This window comes from Manis pentadactyla, chromosome 3, assembly GCF_030020395.1.
Source record: "Manis pentadactyla isolate mManPen7 chromosome 3, mManPen7.hap1, whole genome shotgun sequence".
Taxonomy (NCBI): Eukaryota; Metazoa; Chordata; class Mammalia; order Pholidota; family Manidae; genus Manis; species Manis pentadactyla.
The window spans coordinates 157,916,515-157,937,488 of NC_080021.1; positions in this window are offsets into that span (position 1 = coordinate 157,916,515).

Here is a 20,974-nt window from a genome sequence, read left to right on the forward strand (position 1 = left end):
TATATTATCAAAATTACTATGACAGTTACACCTCTCACTTTACTATGAGCAGAAGTGGCCCAATAGAAGAAGTTATAGTACCTGTGGATTATCTGAAATAAGGTAAATATGTTGTGGATAAAGTGAAAGTTCCCCTGGCCAAGATTCTCACCTGGCCCTGGTTGGCTAGCTCACTACACAGGTGTGTGCAATACATCATTATTGACTCTATATAAAGAGCTTCACCCAGTACTCTGGATGACATGGTAGCACAGTTGCAAGGCTGCAGGAGAGTAGAGCAGGGACTGGAGTCAGTGGCAGCAGCAAGGACAGAGATTGAGATGGCTGTGGGAGTAGAGAGGCCCAGAGGCAGAGACCAGCTTGCTTCATGCAGACTTGCTCTGAGTGATGGGATTCTAGTGATTGACCTGCCACTGTGGGAATGAAGTTGGGTACAACTCTTTCACTCCAAGAATGTTCTACTGTCATTTCTTTGGTCTCATTGCACCCATAGTGTACTTGTATGGGGCTGAAACCAATTGGCAAGACAATTGGTGACAGGTGGCAGGATTCATTGTTGACCAAGGAAAAGAAAAGGCTGCCCTCATGGGAGGAGTGTTTCAGCAGCTGCACCTATGGCTGAGGAGACATTCAGGTGTCCCTCAGTGAACATGTGGTACTGGGAAGGGGTGGAGGAGGACTGGGGTCCACCCCAAGAGGAAGAAAATTTGTTGCTGACTAAAATTGCATCTCAACAAAGTGCTGTGGGAATGGTAAAGGATGTCGTGGTAGCCTGAGAGGAAGCAGCATGAGAAGGAGCAGCATGAGAGTGCAGGCTGCCAGGTGCCATGGGGCAGGTGAAGGATGTAGTGGAGCCGTCAGCCCCAGAAATGGAGGAGTGAAGGTTTGATGAACAGGTGGGGGTGGAGGCCCTGCAGGTGCTGGAGGCATCAGTCCCTCCTCAGTTGAGACTGCACCTGGTTAAAAGCTGGTGGAAAGCCAGAAGGACTCGGCAACCATGGGTTCTTTCAGGAGAGGTGCAGCCCCCTCCTCAAGTTGTGGAGCCCTCCATGCTCTGCTTCTACCCTCAGGCTCAAGTAAGAATTTCCCAGATGTGGATTGGTTTGTCTAGAGCTGTGGCAACAACTGAGACCTGAGCAGTGGTTCTGGCCACTGAGGATGAAGCAGAAGCCAGAGGTAAAGCAACAAGATTGGCCTGTGTATCTGCTGGAGGGGCTAGAGAAGGTGGGTATTGTAAGGCCCACCCATGGTTTTACAGTGTTCCAGCTTCCTTGCACAGGGACCATTGCAGAGGATTGAGGGCTCATAGGTTGAGAGGCAAGAATCCTGGAGGAGTGGAGTGTGTATAAAGTGAAGGTTCCTATGGCCAGAATTCTCACCTGGCCCTGGTCGGTAGCTCACTTACACATGTGTGGGCAATATATCATTAATGACTCTATATAAAGAGCTCTACCCAGTGCTCTGGGTGACACGGTGGCACAGATGCAAGGCTGTGGGAGAGCAGAGATGAGACTGGACTGGTGGCAGCACCAAGGACAGAGACAGAGACGGTGCAGGGGAAGAGAGGCCCAGAGGCAGAGACCGGCTTGCTGCATGCAGACTTGCTCTGAGTGATGGGATTCTAGTGATTGACCTGCCACCATGGGAATGAAGTTGGGTATAAACCCTTTCACCCCAAGAACATTCCATTGTCGTTTTTCGGTCCCATTGAATCTATAGTGAACTTGTATGGGGCTGAAACCCATTGGAGAGATATATGTATATACAAACAAAAATGTTTCTATCCTGAAGTAAATTTTATTACATTTTTGGCAATTGCCCCTTTATGTCCACTGTTGGTTTGTCCTAAATCTCTTCCCCAAAATGACAAATTTGAGAAATAGGAGCTATTTGACAAAGGAAAGAATTCCAGTAGCAGTTAACAATTGTCTGTAATTGAACTTCTAATAAGATTTTATACTATATCACTACTTGGATACCAATTTGAATAAAAATGGACTTCAGTTGTATCTTGGATATTTTGGCTATTGTGTTAGGCTAGAGACTCTTGGACCCTGAAGGAATCTCCTGATTACTTCATTCCTTTAGCAAAGATTTATTGAACATCTGCTATGTGCCAAGCTCTTTTTTCAAGTCCTAAGAAAAAAGCAGGACAAGGCAGACATCACTGCTCTCACAGAACTTACATCCTAGTAAATAAATAAACAAAAAGAAAAATCCCAGAAAGTGTTAAGTGTTAGAATAAATATAGGAGAAGACTAGATGGCTGTTCAGATTGAATGGCCAGGAAGGCCTCTTTAAGGAACTGACATCTCATCTGAAACATGAATGACAATAAGTATCCAGAAGTTTGAGGAACAAGTAAAAAGTAATTCCAAGAAAAGGAAACAGCTAGTACAAAGATTCTAAGGTTACAGGGAAGATCAATTTTGCAGGAAGATTTGTGGACAAGGTAATGTTTATGAGAAATACAGAGATGCAGAATCCAGATCATTTATGGCATGATAGAACAAGGTAAGAAACTGAGATTTCAGCTGCCATCTGAAGTGAGGCATTTGGTTGGTTTTAAGTAGAGGAGTGATATGATCTGATTATATCTTAAATATTTTGCTCTTGCTGTTAGATTATAGAAAGCAAGAGTGCAAACAAGGCCCCCTGGAATGTTACGGCAATAGTCCAGGTAAGAAATGGATATGAATTAAAGGAAAAAATGGTAAGGGACATAAAGAGAAATAGTCCAGTTTGGGGTAACTTTTGGAGTTAGAGATGGCAGAACTTGAGGGTAGGTTGGAAAGAGAGAGCTAAATTATGGATATATTCAAAGTTTTTGGCCTAGGAAACCTAATAAAAGTGGTATCATTTTCTGATATGTGCAAAGTTGGGGAAGGAGTGAGTTTTGGGTAGAAAAATGAAAAGTTCTCTTATGGACAAATTACATTTTAGATGCCTATTAGCCATTCAAGAAGAGCTGTCAAGTATGAAGTTGGAAATTTGAATCTATGTTTCAAACGAAGGTAACAAATGGAAGATATTGATTTGAAAGCCTAGACTATTTGAAGCTATGAGACTGAGTGATACCACCTAAGAGAATAAGTCAGCTAAAGTTACTGAGCCTATGGGTACTCCAGCATTTAGAGACTGAGTAGAAAAAGAAGACCCAGGATTCAAGACTGAGAAGGATCAACCAGTGAGTCAGGAAAGGCAGTGTCTTGCCAATGGGTTTCAGCTCTGTGCAAGTTCACTAAGGATTCAATGTGATCAAAGAAATGACAATAGAATGTTCTTGGGATGAAAGTTATACCCAACTTTATTTCCATGGTGGCAGGTCAATCACTAGAATCCCATCCACTCAGAGCGAGTCTACATGCAGCAAGCCAGTCTGCCTCTGGGCCTCTCTGCCCCCACAGCCATCTGTCTCTGTCCTTGGTGCTGCCACCAGTCCAGTCTCATCTCTGCTCTCCTGCAGCTTTGCAGCCATGCCACTATGTCGCCCAGACCACTGGGAAGAGCTCTTTACATAGAGTCAACAACAAAGTATTGCCCACACATGTGCAGTGAGCTAGCCAACCAGGGCCAGGTGAGAATCCTGGCCACAGGAACCTTCACTTTATCCACAGGCAGAAAAGGGTGCTACCTAGAAGGCCAAGAGAAGAAATCATTTTAAGGAAGGAGGGGTCAGTGTGTCAAATGCTGCTAAGAAATGAGGTAATAAAAGAACTAAGTAGGGACACCATTGGATCTGGCAGTCCCAGTAGAATGATGGTCACTGAGGTTCAATAGGAATAAATTGAGGAGAAACTGTGTGACAAGGAAAGAAAGAGAGCAGCTACTAACAGGAGAAAGTGCCTCTAGACAATGTAATTATCAGACCCCTCTGAAACTAGATAGGCTTACTATGGCATTGGTGCTCAAAGAAAGGTTTAGTTATAATGAGGGAATCTGTGCATCTGTTTGGGAGTTGAACTGGATGACCTTGGAAATACCTATCGTACAATAATGTTGGATTCTTTTATGCAGCAGTATTTATCTGATATTGCTCTTGCTCTTGTGCTTGCCTAAATTATAAGTTAATGTCCCCCACCTGATCCCTCTGTAACCTTCTCAAGAACAGATAAATTATTTTCATTAGATGTTATAAAATGCTGGAAATTGCTCTTAAATTTTTATTACTTTCTCAGTAGACTCAATATTGGGAAAAAATGATATCATGCAACTGTCTCATAATATAGATAAGGCAATTAAGGCCCTGAGAAGTGAAATGATCAGTCAAATATAAAATTCAAAGATAATAGTAAAACTGGGACTAGAACCCAATCCTCTTAGTTTCATTTCTCATGATCTTATTACTTCTCCATTTTAAAATAATTTTAGTAAACTATCTGCTCATATTAAGATTGCAGGGAAAATGAAATTTCCTATGGCCAGTGTCCTCATCTAACCCTAAACTGCTTGATGATGTAATTGGCCTACCAAGTAGATTAGTGCTCACACTTCCACTGGCAATGAGCCATTATTATTGATGTTACTATATAAAGAGCTCTACCCAGAGGCAGAGATGGAGACAGATTGCTAACACTGCAGAGCCAGACATGATTCCAGCACTTGACTTGCCACCATGAGAATAAAGCTTGGTATAAACCCTTTTACCCCTAACGTTCAATTGCTGTTATTTGGTCTCATCAGAATCCAGAGTGAACTTGCCCAGGGGCAATCCCCTCAGGCGAGACAAGAGCTTTCAAAGTTGTGTTATTTAAAAAGAAAAATAAAAACTAAACAAACAAACAAATAAGAAACAGCTGGAATTTTCAACATCAGATAATTGAAGTTCCTTTTTCAGGAATGAGCTGAGGCATTCAGTCCTTCAGCTGCTGGAGTATTGGCAGCTGATGGCTTCCAGCCAGCAGAGTCCTCTGGGAATTGTCAAGTCATAGGGCCACGTGGACTCAGCAGCAATCCATCATAAGATGGAAGGAAGGAAGTAGTAGATCCAGAGTCTAGCATAAGCAGGAGGGAGGGCACAATTAAGCTGCATTGGCACCTCTCCATTCATACAAACCTATGGGTCCCTAATGATTAGGTCACTGAGGAAGAAAAAGCCCAACCCATGGTCTATCCTATATGAAGCGTAAGCTGAAAGCGGACTGCTCTTGCACTGTGGCCTCCCTCAAGGGTGTCTCTAAGGTCTTCACACAGGGCAGAACTGCAGACACTGCATCTGGTCATCTACCTTGCATGGAAAGAATGGTGAACCAAAGTAATAATATATGCTGATCCATGAACAGAGTAAAATGATTTGGCTGGTTGTTAGGGACCAGGGGAAAGAAATATCGAGATTGGTGGCAAGGGCGTATGGGAAGGTGTATGTGGATTGGTGTATGGGAAGGAACCCAAGTTTGAAGATCTTTGTATCACTTGATAACGCCTTCTAGAGGGCATCTTCCTCTCCTTTATCATTCTTCATAGAAGGGGCACTAAAAATCCAGAAATACAGAATGGCAAGGCCAGTTGCTATCAGCTAGCCTCTGTCATCTGCCGGCCCAGGACTAGCACAATGGTCACATAAATAGAGAAGTCATAGTGGCAGGGATGGAGGCTACACACACAGGCCCAGCAGCATGGCTTCCACTCACCAAAGCTAATCTAGCTTCTGCCACTGCCAAATATCCCACTTTTCAGCAACGGAGACCAATGCTAAGTCCAACAGCATAATCCTCAGGGACAAAAACCAGCTACTTGGTGACAAATTGAACTCTCTGAACCCATTCCACTCTGCAGGGGGCCGCAATTCATCTCTGCTAGAACCAGCACATATTTCAGGTTTAGCTTTGCCTTTACCATCCACAGGACCTCAGCCAGCACCACTATTCAAGGGCTTACAGAGGGTTTACTCTACTGACATGGGATCTTGCACAATATTGAACTGAATTTAGCAGATTACATTATGAAATTGGGAAAATTACACTAGGACAATTGTGAAATGTTTGCTCCCACTTTTATAAAATGAATGTATATAAGTATATGTAAATACATCCCAAGAATAGGCATAAAGTAACAAAATATTAACAGTGACTGTCTTTGGGTACTAGGCTCAAGATGTGTTTTGGTATTTTTAATAATCAACACTAGGTATGTTATTATTTTTAACAAGATAAAATATTTTAGTTAAAACGTTGAATGTATAATATACCTATAAAAAATAGAGACATATGTATAAAACAGAAGGAAGTAGAGACAATAAACACAGAATCCGATATAATTGGACTATTCTAAATGACCTTGACTTAAGAATGGGCAACAATTTCTCCCTCTTCCCTAATTCATCCACTGGATTAATTGTAATTACCATGTGAGATGGACAAATAAGAAACCAACACCTGAGAGTGGAATTGCTGGGTCATACGGTCATTTTATATTTAACCTTTTGAGGAACTGCCAGACTGTTTTCTAAAGCTGCTGCTCCATTTTTCATTCAGCAGTTATTACAAGATACATTTTTTTCCCCAGCCTAGTCCTAGCAGGTTTCTCTTATGGTCTCTTATATTCTGTAAGATGCAGATCAGTCATTTCTCTTAGCTGGGTCTGTGCAGGGTCCTAACCAAAGGAAAGACTAGGGAAAGTGAGAAGAATTTGGTTGGTGCCCGAGAAGTCATCCATATGGTCAGAATGACTCAAACATACCAGTTTTTCTTTGGGACCGAAACTCAGTTCTTAGAACATTTCCACTATTCCTGCCCAGCCATTTAAGGCTTGCACTCATTAGCCGACCCACTTAAGGATCACTACATGAATGGTGGGAACTTTTCTCAATGGCTTGTTTATCCCTAAGATCCTGTCAAAGAAAGGAGCCTTGTTATTATCTACTCAATTGCTTTACTTTGCATAGGGAGTTCTAATTTTAACCAAAATCAGAAATTATAAAAAACTGTTATCAAGTACAAGATTGTTTTGCTTGCCTTTTACAAATTATGCTATGTAAATTTTATAAATAGGTGATACTCGATTTTTCCTTCTCCTTTCCCCAGCTAGATCATCCCAAAATTTTGTCAGAAATTTGTCATATACTATGGTTGAACATCAAATTCAACCCCCAGGTTCTTAGCAGCAGTTTTCATCTGAGAAAAGGAAGCACACAGTTCTTAAAAACATTTTCTGGGACAAAAATTTAAATGGAGAAATTATGACTTATGCAAGTGGTATTAAGCAGCCCAGTGGTCACAGTGTCTGTAACAGTCTCTCAGAAAATACAGAAATGTTCTCCGAGTGGGTGTTTCTTGATCAACTCTAAATAAAAACCAAATGAATCACTCAAATATATTTTCTGTGAAGATTATTTTCTTGAGAAGGTTAGTCAAATTCAGTTCGAGTGATGTGACTGTATTTAATGTGATTCTGAGCTTCACTAATTTGAGTGGTGTGGTATAAAACATTAAAGTCTCCATGTATATATTTTGAAATAATCCATATTCCCTCCAGTTACAAAAAAAATCATCCAGAATTACATAATTCCAAGATGACTGGCTGACTAAATTATAAGATGGATTTTTGCTATTTCAATTAGGAGATGGCAAAGTAACTGACAAACAGACCCACCATCCTTTGTCCTATCATTGAAACTTAGTCTTGAACTATACAGATAATATATAAGTGAACTTTCCAGGAGTGTATCATTCACATTAATGCAGCTGCCCTGCATCTAGCTTTCTGGTGCTCCCTCTTCATAGAAGGAGAAATCTGTAATCTCTTAGAGACATGGATATGTTATATACTACCTATTTACATATTATTGCAATAATATGTCACATATTATATATTTCATGGCCAGTAATTAAAATCCTTGGTGAACATCAAAGTTACCTGGAGTTAATTATAAGCTACACTTTGTCATTATTATAGAAAGAATATTTTCCAATCATTTCTGAATACATAATATTTTTACTTGGCTAAGATTTCAAAAGGTACAAAAGGTTATGCCATGGAAAAATCTCTCTCCTGCTCCTATCTGCCAACCTCCCAGTTCTTCACTACAGAGGCAAAAGCATTATCAGCTTTTTGTGAAGGAACCTTCAAGAGATATTTCACACACATGTAAGGAAATATATGTTTATCCTTTCTAACATCATTGATAGCATATGATACACACTTTTGCATTTCTCACTTAATAAAACATCTTGCAGATTGGCTCACATCTGTACATAAATTCCTCATTCTTTTTTGTATATGCACTATTACTGTATGGATGCACCATAAGTTGTCTAACTAGACTACATGGAAAGTTCTTTAAACTACATTTTCCTGAGCCCTGTCGAAGACCTACAGAACTAAAATCTATTGGCCAGGGCCTGGGAGTATGTATTTTTTACAAGCTCCCCAGGGGGCTGTTATCCAGTCAGCCCAGTATCTTTTGGCAGATTGGTTCTGGGGAATCACCAATCTAGGTTATTTGATCTAAATATCACTATTTCCAGCTGAGCTTTTCACTGAGGCTAAAAAACAGAGGTCATATTTTCTGGGAAGAGCCTGACTCATCTGTAGGACGTGTTTCCCACTGAAAGGAGGTACATAATCTTTATTGTTTCATTATAGAACACTTTCAGAAAAAATAATTATTCCTGTAGATTTCTGCCAGTATAGTGAAGCCACCTACCGATTTGTTCATATCACACTCAGCTAAAATGATTCTCAGTGAACCTCAGTTTTTCTTCTGCTTTACACAACTCCTCCCAGCAGTGGTGTTTTCCCTGAGACTGGGTGCTTCTCAGGGAGCTGGAGCACAGGGGTAAGGATGGCCACAGTTTTGTGGTATGGAAAGCCCACCATGGAGACTCTGATCACATCCCCACGGGAAGTGCACCCACCCAACCAGTGGAGAAAAACTGATTTTGATTCCCCAAGGACATGAAAATCTCCTAGGCCATCACTATATTCTTTGGTCAAGAGAAAATGATTTATTTCTATCAAACAGAAGCGTCAAAAGGCAAGTGATGACACAGCTGTCGTACTCTTTTGTTTTCTTCCCCTCTTACCAGTGTGTAACATGGTTTCCCCCCTCCTAGTAGCTTGTAGTACAGAACATACCTCATGCAGTGGTGTCCCCTTTAAATGCACTAATCATCTAGTGCAGTAATGAATATGCTTTTTGGTTAATGTTTCCGGTAAAAGCAGATGTGGCAGCACACAACTTAAGAGCTTGAAAAAGTAGTTAAAACAAAAATTCATACGCGCAGTCATTTTGCTTTGGGGCAAATTTAAAATGTTTGTGATTACATTTGTAGAAACCTGCTCTTCTCATCTATCCCTAAACAACCTTTCATGCTTTAATACTTACTTCTCTTCTGGTTTAATCAGGGTCATTGCTAGTGGGAAGGTATAAGTAAAATAGTTCATGGGCTGAATTTGCCTGGAGGCCTTGAAAGTAGATTTAGACCCTGCTATAAATAATACATTGTTTTTGTTTGAGCAATTTGAAAAAATAAACCGTTTTAAGCAACTAAGATAAAAAATGTGGTGTTCCTTACTGCTTTGGATGCTAATGGTCCATGGATTCTCAGCATCTTAATCAATGATAGTGACCTTTGAGATGGATTTTATGAAAGCAGGAAAGGTACTAACATGTATTGATCACAGATTTTACATGGATTACTTAAACTAATTATATACAGTATAATCATGTGGCCCCATTTTATAGATGAAGAGATTGAGACTCAAAGAGGTTAAATAATTTACTCAAATCATGCATCTGATGAATGGCACAACTAGGGCTGGAAACTAGTTCTGATTCCAAATATTATGCCTCTTCTTCTATTAAATCATGTTCACTATCTAGACAAATTACATAATTTAGAGACACATTTATAAGAGGAAAATAGTCAACATATTTAGATAAAAACCTATTCAACATTTTATTATGAATCCCCAAACTGGGTAATTGAGGTGATTCCATTTCCTAGACAAGTATTTGTGTGGTTGAGTGGATAATTATTGAACCAACTGTGCTATCAGATCATTCATATCACATGCTGTTAAGGAGCATGGCTATTAGATATAGTACTATACATAAACTGCACATCGAGTTTAGTTTTAGAATAGTTTTAGCTATAACTGAGTATAACAGCTTCTTGAGGAAATTTCCAAATGGAAAAATTACTTGCACTTTTTTGTTGTTACAGTGTAGTCCTATACTGAACTTAAACATTTGAACATGTACAGATTTAAATACTGGCTTTAAAACCAGATAACTGACAGGCACTAGTGCTTCTAAAGTAATCAACCTTAAAAAGACTACCTTTTTTTAAGGAGGCTGCTTACCTGTTCTGGACTTCAATGAGTTCTCGAAGTATCTGTCCCTTTTATCAGGAATGCAGAGACTTGCCTTGCTGACTCCTGCTTTTTTGTCACTGTTGAAACCCAGTCACATGATGCAACAGTCCTAGGATAGAAAGTACAGTATTTTGCTTTCCCAACCTTATAGTAGAAGTGAGCAAGTGCATTTGTGTTGACTGGGCAAACCATTGAGTTTACCATAGGGCCCAAGAATCCTAGTTGGCTTGGAGAAGAGATCGGAATTATCAACTGGGTTTTAGAGACTGTTACCTTAGATAAGTTCCATAAAAAGTAAAGTGCCTGCTTTGCATATTAATACCATATTTAGCTCAGATTTCACAAAGTGCTCTCCTTGGAGTAGGATTCAATGAAAAATTCAATTGACTTACTGCATTGTTAAAATCTATCTGTACAGTATTGAACAATATGTAATTTCTCTCTCTCCCAAAATTCCTGTTTCCAAAGTATTCCTTTGCAGGGAGTTACTGCTCCTTATTGGTTTTCTTTCCTTTTATTTTAGTTTATAAATGCTAAATTAATTTTATATGAAATTATGGTATCTCAGGCCTCTTAACTCTAATTTCTGTTCATTTACTCCAGTTTGAGTAATATAAGTCCAAAATATGATTTTATCATTAGTAAGAATTCTTCATCTCCCTTCCTTCTATTGGCTTTAAAACCAGTTCAACTACTTTTGTTTTCTGACATTGAAATTTTATTTTTATCTAACTAATACAGGCACATAGTTGATGAAAACAAATAGTCCTAAGATGTTTATAACAAAAATAGTAGTATGCCTCACCTCTCTCCTTCTCCACAGGGGCACTATTCTCATATTTATACATCTATAAAACCCACATATCTTTATCTTTTCCCTTTTCTTCAACTGTTACTTTTATTTATATTTCAGAAAATTTCAAACATATAAAACAATAACAAGAGTAATAAAATCAACCCTCATGTACCCATCGTCCAGATTTAATAATTATCAACTCGTAGTCAAACCTTACTGCATTTAAATCTTTTTCTCTTCTCCAGGATTATTTATTTCTCCATTAAAATTTTTTTCACTGAAGTATTTTATATATATATATATATAAAAGTGCAGGTATCAAAGTAGGCTGCTCATTGAATTTTTACAAAGTGAGCACACCCATGAAACCAGTCCCAGGTGAGAAACACTGTCAGCAGCCACCAGAACCCCTCATCAGAGCTCCTCACCCATGCCTCTTTCCAGCTGATGACCCTCCAGGAGTAACCATTCTAACAGCATAGATTCATTTCCTCTCTTTTTGTATATTATCTAAATGGATTCGTGCAGCATGTACTTTTTTTTGTTCAGATTTCTTTCACTAAGTATTATATTTCTTATACTCATTCTTATGGTCTAAGTTGTTCTTTCTTATTACTGTTTAGTATTGCATTATGTAAATGTACCACAGTTTATTTAGTCATACTAAGGTAGATGGGCATTTCAGTAAAATCCACTTTTTAGCTATTTGAAATAGCATGGCTGTGAACCGACTAAAACATGGTGTTGCTGACCATATGCTTGTATTGTTGTTGGGTGTATACCTATGAGTGGAATTGCCAGGTCATAGAGTGTGTATACATTCAGCTATAGTATTCACTTCTAAAAAGTTGTCCAAGGTTGATTGTCTTAATATATTCCCAACAGCAGTGTATAGAAATCCCAATTATTCTACACCCTGATAACATTTGGTTTTTCTGTCTTTCATTTTAGCCATCCTGGTAGGACTGTAGTGATAACTTACTGTGGTTTTAACTTGAATTTTTCCACAGAATAATGAAGTTGAACACCTTTTTAATATGTCTTGGCCATTTTGTCTATTTTTTGTGAAGTGTCTGGTCAAGTCTTGATGTACAGACATTTAAAATTTTTAAATAGTACCTTTGGTCATTAAAATATTTTTGGCTAGTGCTTTCTATATGATGTTTAAGAATCCTTGCCTACCTCAGTGTCATAAATATGCTCTCCTGTGTTTAATTCTAAGTTCTTTATTGTTTTACCTTTCATGTTTAGAACTGCAGTCTCGCTAGAATTTTCTTTGTGGTGTGAAATAGGTCAAGATTCATATATGTATGTATATATATGAATATTCATATATATTGATATATAGATGTACACACATACATACATACACTATATTTATACACTATATACACTAAGTTGATCTAGAGCCATTTATTGACAACAATCCCCTTTCTCCACTGCATTGAAGTATCATATTTGTTATATGTCAGCTGACTATATATGGATCTTTCTGGAATCACCACTTTTCTGTAGATTTGTTCTTATTCAAATACCACAGTTGTAGTCACTGTAGCTTTATGATTTTCACATCTCTAAGTATAAGCCCTCCAGCTTTCTCCTTTTTAAAGATTGTCTTAGCTTTATTTGGTTCATAGTATTTCCATACTAACTTTATAATTAGCTTTTCAGCTGTTAAAAAAATAATAATAATAACTTGCTGACATTTTTATTGGATTGAATTGAGCATGTATATTAATCTGGGCATAGTGAACCACTTTATAAGATTGAGTCTTCTGACCCAGGAACATATATTATATTACCACTTATTTAGGTTTTACTTACATTCTTTAAAAATGTCTTGCATTTTTTTAGCATCAGTTTTGTGTTTCTTGATTAGATTTGTTCCTAGGTATTTGATGTTTTTCATACTATTATATAAATCACATATTTTAAAAAGTTTTTGTTTTCTCTATATAGCTGGTATACAGAAATACCATTGAAATTTGTATATTGACCTTGAATTCAGCAATCTTATTAAATTTACTGATCATTTAGATTCTTTTGTATTTTCTAGGTACACAATGATACTATATGCAAATAATGATAGATTTCTCTCTTCCCATTCTCTTTACATTTTCTTTTTACCCCTTAACTTACCTGGGTATAATGTTGAATAGAAGTGGTGATCACAGGTATCTTGTTCCCAATTTCACAGGAAATGTTTTCAATATTTCATGACTATGAAATTTGTTATAGATTTTTAAAAATCACATTAAGGAAGTTTTTTCTATCTGAGTTTTCCAAGATTTAAAAAAAAATCATGTATCACAAATGTAACTTTCTAGATTAGGGGTCAGCAAATAATGGTCCATGAGATGAGTGCCTTGTTTTCATAAATAAAGTTTGTTGAACACAGCTAAGCCCATTCATTTATGTATTATTTATAACTTCTTTCGCACTGCAATGGCAGAGTTGACTAGTTGCAACATAGATCCATGTGTCCTTCAAGCTTAACATTTTAACAAGTTTTAAAATTTTAATAAGAAAAAGTTTATCCTTCAAGCTTAAAAATTTTAATAAGAAAAAGTTTGCCAATCTCTGATTTAAATGATCACATGCTTTTTCTTCTCATTCCATTAGTGGAGAAAACCACTGGAAATTGGAATGGTAAACCAATCTTGCATATGTGAAATAATCCCACTTGGTCATGGTTATCCCTTTCATATTCTTCCAGATTAGATTTGCCAACATTTATGTATTGATTTTCCCTTTTAATGCAATATAATTTTCATGGAGTAAAATGCATACATTTTAAGCATAAATTTAGTTGAATTTTGAGAAATGTATATACACATTCAAGCCACAAACAAGACATAGAATATTCTATTGCCCCAAAATCTTCCCTCATATAACTCTCCAATTATAACCTTCCCCACATACCCCACCAGATGTAGTCTATCTGTACTCTGAATTCTTTTATCACAAATTAGTTTTGTGTGTCCTAGAACTTTATATAAATGGTATCATAAAATATGTGTTTATTTGTATCTGGTGTATTTCATTCAGCAAAGTTTTTGAGGCTCATTCTTGTTGTATATGAAAGTAGTTCAATCTTCTTTATTGCTGAGCTGTGTTTCATTGTGTAGGTATAGCACTATTTGTTTAACCATTCTTCTGCTGAGAGATATTTAGTTACTATGAAAAAAAGCTGTTACAAATATTCTACTATGACTTTCATGTACATGTGTTTTCATTACACTTGAGTAAATACTAAAAAGTGGACTTGTTGTTTCATACGGTATCTGTATATTTAACTTTATGAGAAACTTCCAAAATACTTTTTTAAATGGTCGGGCTATTTTATACTTGTACTAACGAAATAAGAGAGGTCTAGGTATTTCATATCTCCACAAACATTTGGGACAGTAAGATTATTTCATTTTAAACATTCTAGTGAATATGTAGTGGTATCTCATTGTGACTTTAATTTGCATCTCTGTTGACTCATGATATTGAGCACTTGCATCTCGTTATTAAACTTTTACATGTGTTACATTCAGAAGTGCTTGCTCAAGTCCTTTGCTCTTTAAAAAACACTTTTTTAAAGGTGTGTCCATAAAAATTGGGTTGCCTTTTTATTCTTTACATATTCTTTACATATTCTGCATACAGCTCCTCTGTCAGAAGTTGTGGCTTGCTATTTAATTTCTTGACAGTGTTTTTGTTGAACAGATCTTTATTGTGGTGAAGTCCAAATTATCAGTTTTTAGTCTTTATAGTTAGTAATTTTTCTGCTCTATCAATAAAAAATCTTTGCTTATCCCAAGTTTAATTTTTTTCCTTTTTTCTTCTAGGTAGTTTTTTAGAATCTACATTTATATTTGGTATCCATTTTGAGCTTTTTTCTGTGTGGTGTGAGGTATGGGTCCAGATTCATTTTTTTCCCATACAAATATCTAATTGTTTTAGCACTGTTAGATGAAAAGACTATTCTTTTCTTCATTGAATTGTTTTGGCATCTTTGAAGAAAATAAGTTGACTGTTAAAATATGGATCTGTATCTGAGCTCTATTCACTTACACATTAGACTGTTTGCTGGTGATCTACAAGTCCCCGAGGCTCCAGTCACTTTCTATCAATTGTCTTTCTGACCAATCTTCAGATTTAATAACATATTAATCTATCTTCAAGTTCCAAAGTATTTTCTTCTTTGGTGTCTAACCTGCTTTTAAGCCCATCCAGTGATTTTTTTTATGCCAGATATTGTATTTTTCCGTTCTAAAATCTCTATTGGTTTTTCGAAAATAATCTCCATTTCTCTATTGAGATTTCCTATTAGATCCTTTTCTTATGTTTGTGTTTGCTTTATATCCTTGAAGATATCTGTCTTAACATCTCTCTGCTGATATATCATCTCTGTTATTCTGGATTTCTTTATTATTGGTTGATTATCCTATTGGTTGTAAGCCACCATTTCCTGCTTCTTTTCATGTCTAGTAATTTTTTATTGGATGCTGGACAATTTTGATGCTGGACAACTTTGTTCTCTTGTAAAGAGGGTTAACTTTGTTACGGGAGGTAATTAATTTACTTGTGGGTCAGCTTGATCCCTGAGAGGACTGTGTATAAGCGTTGATATGGAAGGTCTATACTAGGGATAGAATGGCCTACTCATTAGATTTGGCCTTTCTTGGGTGTCAGTAGAATGCCTGGGGGTTCACTGAGTCTTTCCATTCCAGCTAGGCAGAACTCCAACATCTCCCAGCCCTGTGCAAGCTCTGGAATCTCCATTTAATTCATAGCTTTTATTGGCCTTGCAGAGTTTTAATCTATCTTTGCACAACTTAATTGTTGGCCAAAAATTAATACAGACCAAGTTCAGATATCTGAAGTTGCTTCTCTTTGAAGCTTTCTCTTCTTTGTACTTCATATTTGAGCCATCTCAGAAGCTGTTATTTTTCTCCCTATTTTCTTTGTCTTATAATAAAATTGTGTTGGATTCAACTGTGATTCTTCTCTATTTGCTTGTTCTTAGTAAAACTAGTTTCCTTGTACTTTCAAAATGCAGAGCTGGATCAGGATATCTTTTCTGGTGGGGTGACATTAGGACTCCCTTTTCAATTTTTTCCAGAAGTAGAAAAACACATAACTGCTTGCTTCCTAAGTCTGCTGCCTCTCATCCTCCCTCCCACTTTCATCTGGACTTTCTTATTCTTTTTCCCTACTGTGCCTGTTGCAATTCGAATTCTATTCCAAGAATTTTCTCCTAACTGTGACTTTGTCCTAATAGGGGGCTTATGTCTTTTGGTTTTGAGAGCTCTTGAGGCCATATGTTTCTAACATTTCTAACCTTACAGTGACTGTACAGTGACTGCCTTACCCATCTCAGTGCACTGGAGTCTGTAAAAATTACTGTCACAAATGAGGGAAATCATTTAGTACTTGTCTTTCTCCTGGCTTATTTCACTGAGCATAATATCTTCCAGCTCCATCCATGTTGTTGCAAACAGTAGCATTTCTTTCTTTCTTATGGCTGAATAGTATTCCATTGTGTATATGTACCACTTGTTCTTTATCCATTCATCTACTGATGGAAACTTAGGTTGCTTCCATATGTTGGCTATTGTAAATAGTGCTGCAATAAACATATGGGTGCATATGTCTTTTTGAATCTGAGAAATAGTATTCTTTGGGTAAATTCCAACGAGTAGAATTCCCAAGTTGAATGGTATTTCTATTTTTAGTATTTTGAGAAACCTCCATATGCTTTCCACAATGGTTGAACTAGCTTACATTCCCACCAGGAATGCAGGAGGGTTCCCCTTTCTCAGCATCCTTGCCAGCATTTGTTGTTCTTAGTCTTTTTGATGCTGGCCATCCTAACTGGTGTGAGGTGATTTCTCATTGTGGTTTTTATTTGCATTTCCCTGATAATTAGTGATATGGAGCATCTTTTCATGTGCCTATTGGCCATCTGAATTTCTTCTTTGGAGAATTGTTGGTTCATATCCTTTGCCCATTTTTTTAATTGGGTTATTTGCTTTTTGGTTGTTGAGGCATGTGAGTTCTTCATATATTTTGAATGTTAACCCCTTATTGGATATGTTGTTTTCAAATATATTCTCCCACACTGTAGGATGCTTTTTTGTTCTACTGATGGTGTCCTTTGCTGTACAAAAGTTTTTAGTTTGATGTAGTCCCATATGTTCATTTCTGATTTTGTTATCCTTCCTCAAGGAGATGCGTTCAGGAAAAAAGTTGCTCATCTTTATATTCAGGACATTTTTGCATGTGCTTTCTTCTAACAGTTTTATGGTTTTATGGTTTATACTCAGGTCTTTGATCAATTTTGAGTTTACTTTTGTGTACGGAGTTAGACAATAATCCAGTTTCATTCTCTTGCATGTAGGTGTCCAGTTTTGCCAACACCAGTTGTTGAAGGGGCTGTCATTTCCCCATTGCATATCCATGGCTCCTTTATCATATACTAATTGACCATATATGCTTGGGTTTGTATCTGGGCTCTCTAGTTTATTCCATTGGTCTATGGGTCTGTTCTTGTGGCAGTAACAAATTGTCTTGATTACTGTGGCTTTGTAGTAGAGCTTGAAGTTGGGGAGTGAAACTTCAAGTTGGGAAGTTAAAGAAGGGGGGCCTGCTTTATTCTTCCTTCTCACAATTGCTTTGGCTATTCTGGGTCTTTGGTGGTTCTATATGAATTTTAGAACTATTTGCCCTAGTTCGTTGAAGAATGCTGTTGGATTTTGATAGGGATTGCATGGAATCTGTAGATTGCTTTAGGCAGGATGGCCATTTTGACAATATTAATTCTTCCTACCCAAGAGCATGGGATAAGTTTCCATTTATTGGTATCTTCTTTAATTTCTCTCATGAGTGTCTTGTAGTTTTCAGAGTATGGGTCTTTTCACTTTCTTCGTTAGATTTATTCCTAGGTATTTTATTCTTTTTGATGCAATTGTGAATGGAATTGTTTTCCTGATTTCTCTTTCTGCTAGTTCATCATTAGTGTATAGGAATGCAACAGATTTCTTTGTACTAATTTTGTATCCTGCAATTTTGCTGAATTCAGATATTAGGTCTGGTATTTTGGAGTGGATTCTTTAGGTTTTTTTAATGTACAATGTCATGTCATCTGCAAACAGTGACAGTTTAATGTCTTCTTTACCAATCAGGATGCCTTTTGTTTCATTGTGTTTTCTGATTGCCATGGTGAAGACCTCCAGACCTATGTTGAATATAAGTGAGGACAGTGGGCATCCTTGTCTTGTTACTGATCTTAAAGGAAAAGCTTTCAATTTTTTGCTGTGAAGTATGATGTTGGCTGTGGGTTTGTCATGTATGGCCTTTATTATGTTGAGTACTTGCCCTCTATACCCATTTTGTTGAGAGTTTTTATAATGAATGGATGTTGAATTTTGTTATATGCTTTTTTGGCATCCATGGAGATGATCATGTGGTTATTGTCCTTCTTTTTGTTGATGTGGTGGATGATGTTGATGGATTTTCTAATATTGTACCATCCTTGCATCCCTGGAATAAATCCTACTTGATCATGATGGGTGGTCTTTTTGATGTATTTTTGAATTTGGTTTGCTAATATTTTGTTGAGCATTTTTGCATCTATGTTCATCAGGGATATTGGTCTGTAATTTTCTTTTTTGTGGTGTCTTTGCCTGGTTTTGGTATTAGAGTGATGCTGGCCTCATAGAGTGAGTTTGGAAGTATTCCCTCCTCTTCTACTTTTTGGAAAACTTTAAGGAGGATGGGTGTTAGGTCTTCACTTAATGGTTGATAAAATTCAGCAGTGAAGCCATCTGGTCCAGGGATTTTCTTCTTAGGTAGTTTTATGATTACCAATTCAATTTCATTGCTGATAATTGGTCTGTTCAGATTTTCTTTTCTTTCTGGGTCAACCTGGGAAGGTTGTATTTTTCTAGAAAGTTGTCCAGTTTGTTAGCATATAATTTTTCATACTATTCTCTAATAATTCTTTGTATTTCTGTGGGGTCCATAGTGATTTTTCCATTATCATTTCTGATTCTGTTTATGTGTTTAGACTCTCTTTACTTCTTGATAAGTGTGGCTAGGGGTTTATCTATTTTATTTATTTTCTAGAAGAACCAACTCCTGCTTTCATTGATTCTTTCTATTGTTTTATTCTTCTCGATTTTATTTATTTATGCTCTAATCTTCATTATGTCCCTCCTTCTACTGACTTTAGGCCTCATTTGTTCTTGTTTTTCTAGTTTTGTTAATTGTGCATTTAGACTGTTCATATGGGATTGTTCTTCTTTCCTGAGGTAGGCCTGTATTGCAATATACTTCCATCTTAGTACTGCCTTTGCTGCGTCCCACAGATTTTGTGGTGTTGAATTATTGCCATCTTTTGTCTCCATATATTGCTTGATCTCTGTTTTTATTTGGTCACTGATCCATTGGTTATTTAGCAGCATGTTGTTAAGTCTCAATGTGTTTGTGGGATTTTTCATTTTCTTTGCATAATTTATTTCTAGTTTCAAATCTTTGTGGTCTGAGAAGCTGGTTGGTACAATTTCAATCCTTTTTAATTTACTGAGGCTCTTTTTGTGGCCTAGTATATAATCTATTCTTAAAGATGTTTCATGTGCACTTGAGAAGAATGTGTATCCTGTTGCTTTTGGATGTAGTGTTCTGTAGATGTCTGTTAGGTCCATCTGTTCTAATGTGTTGTTCAGTGCCTCTGTTTCCTTACTTATTTTCTGTCTGGTTGATCTGTCCTTTGGAGTGAGTGGTGTTTGGAGTCTCCTAAAATGAATGCATTGTATTCTATTTCCCCCTTCAATTCTGTTAGTATTTGTTTTACATATGTAGGTGCCCCTGTGTTGGGTGCATAGATATTTATAATGGTTATATCCTCTTGTTAGACACGGACCCCTTTATCATTATGTAATGTCCTTCTTTGTCTCTTCTGACTTTCTTTGTTTTGAAGTCTATTTTATCTGAAACAAGTACTGCAACTCCTGCTTTTTCTCCCTATTAGTTGCATGAAATATCTTTTTCCATCCTTTCACTGTTAGTCTGTGTATGTCTTTTGGTTTGAAGTGAGTCTCTTCTAAGGAGCATATAGACAGGTCTTGTTCTTTCATCCATTCAGTGACTGTATGTCTTTTGATTGGTTCATTCACACCATTTACATTTAGGGTGATTATCGATAGGGATGTACTTATTGCTATTGCAGACTTATATTCATGGTTACCATAGGTTCAAGGGTAATTCCCATACTATCTAACAGTCTAATTATCTCACTTAGTATTCTATTACAAATACAACCTAAAGGTTCTTTTTTTCCTCCTATTTCTTCTTCCATCATTCTTTATATATTAGGTATCATATTCTGTACTCTTTGTCTATTCCTTGACTGACTTTGGGGGTAGATGATTTGATTTTGCATGTGCTTAGTAACTAATTGTTCTACTTTCTTTACTGTGGTTTTATTTCCTCTGGTGACAGCTATGTAGTCATAGGAACACTTCCATCTATAGCAATCCCTCCAACATACACTGTAGAGATCATTTGTGGGAGGTAAATTCTCTTAGCTTTTGCTTATCTGGAAATTGTTTAATCCTTCCTTCAAATTTAAATGATAATCTTGCTGGGTAGAATATTTTTGGTTTGAGGCCCTTCTGTTTCATTGCATTAAATATAACAATCCACTCCCTTCTGGCCTGTAAGGTTTCTGTTGAGAAGTCTGATGATAGCCTGATGATTTTTCCTTTGTATGTGATCTTTTTTCTCTCTCTAGGTGCTTTTAAAAGTCTGTCCTTTTCCTTGATCTTTGCTATCTTAATTTTTATATGTCTTCGTGTTGTCTTCCTTGGG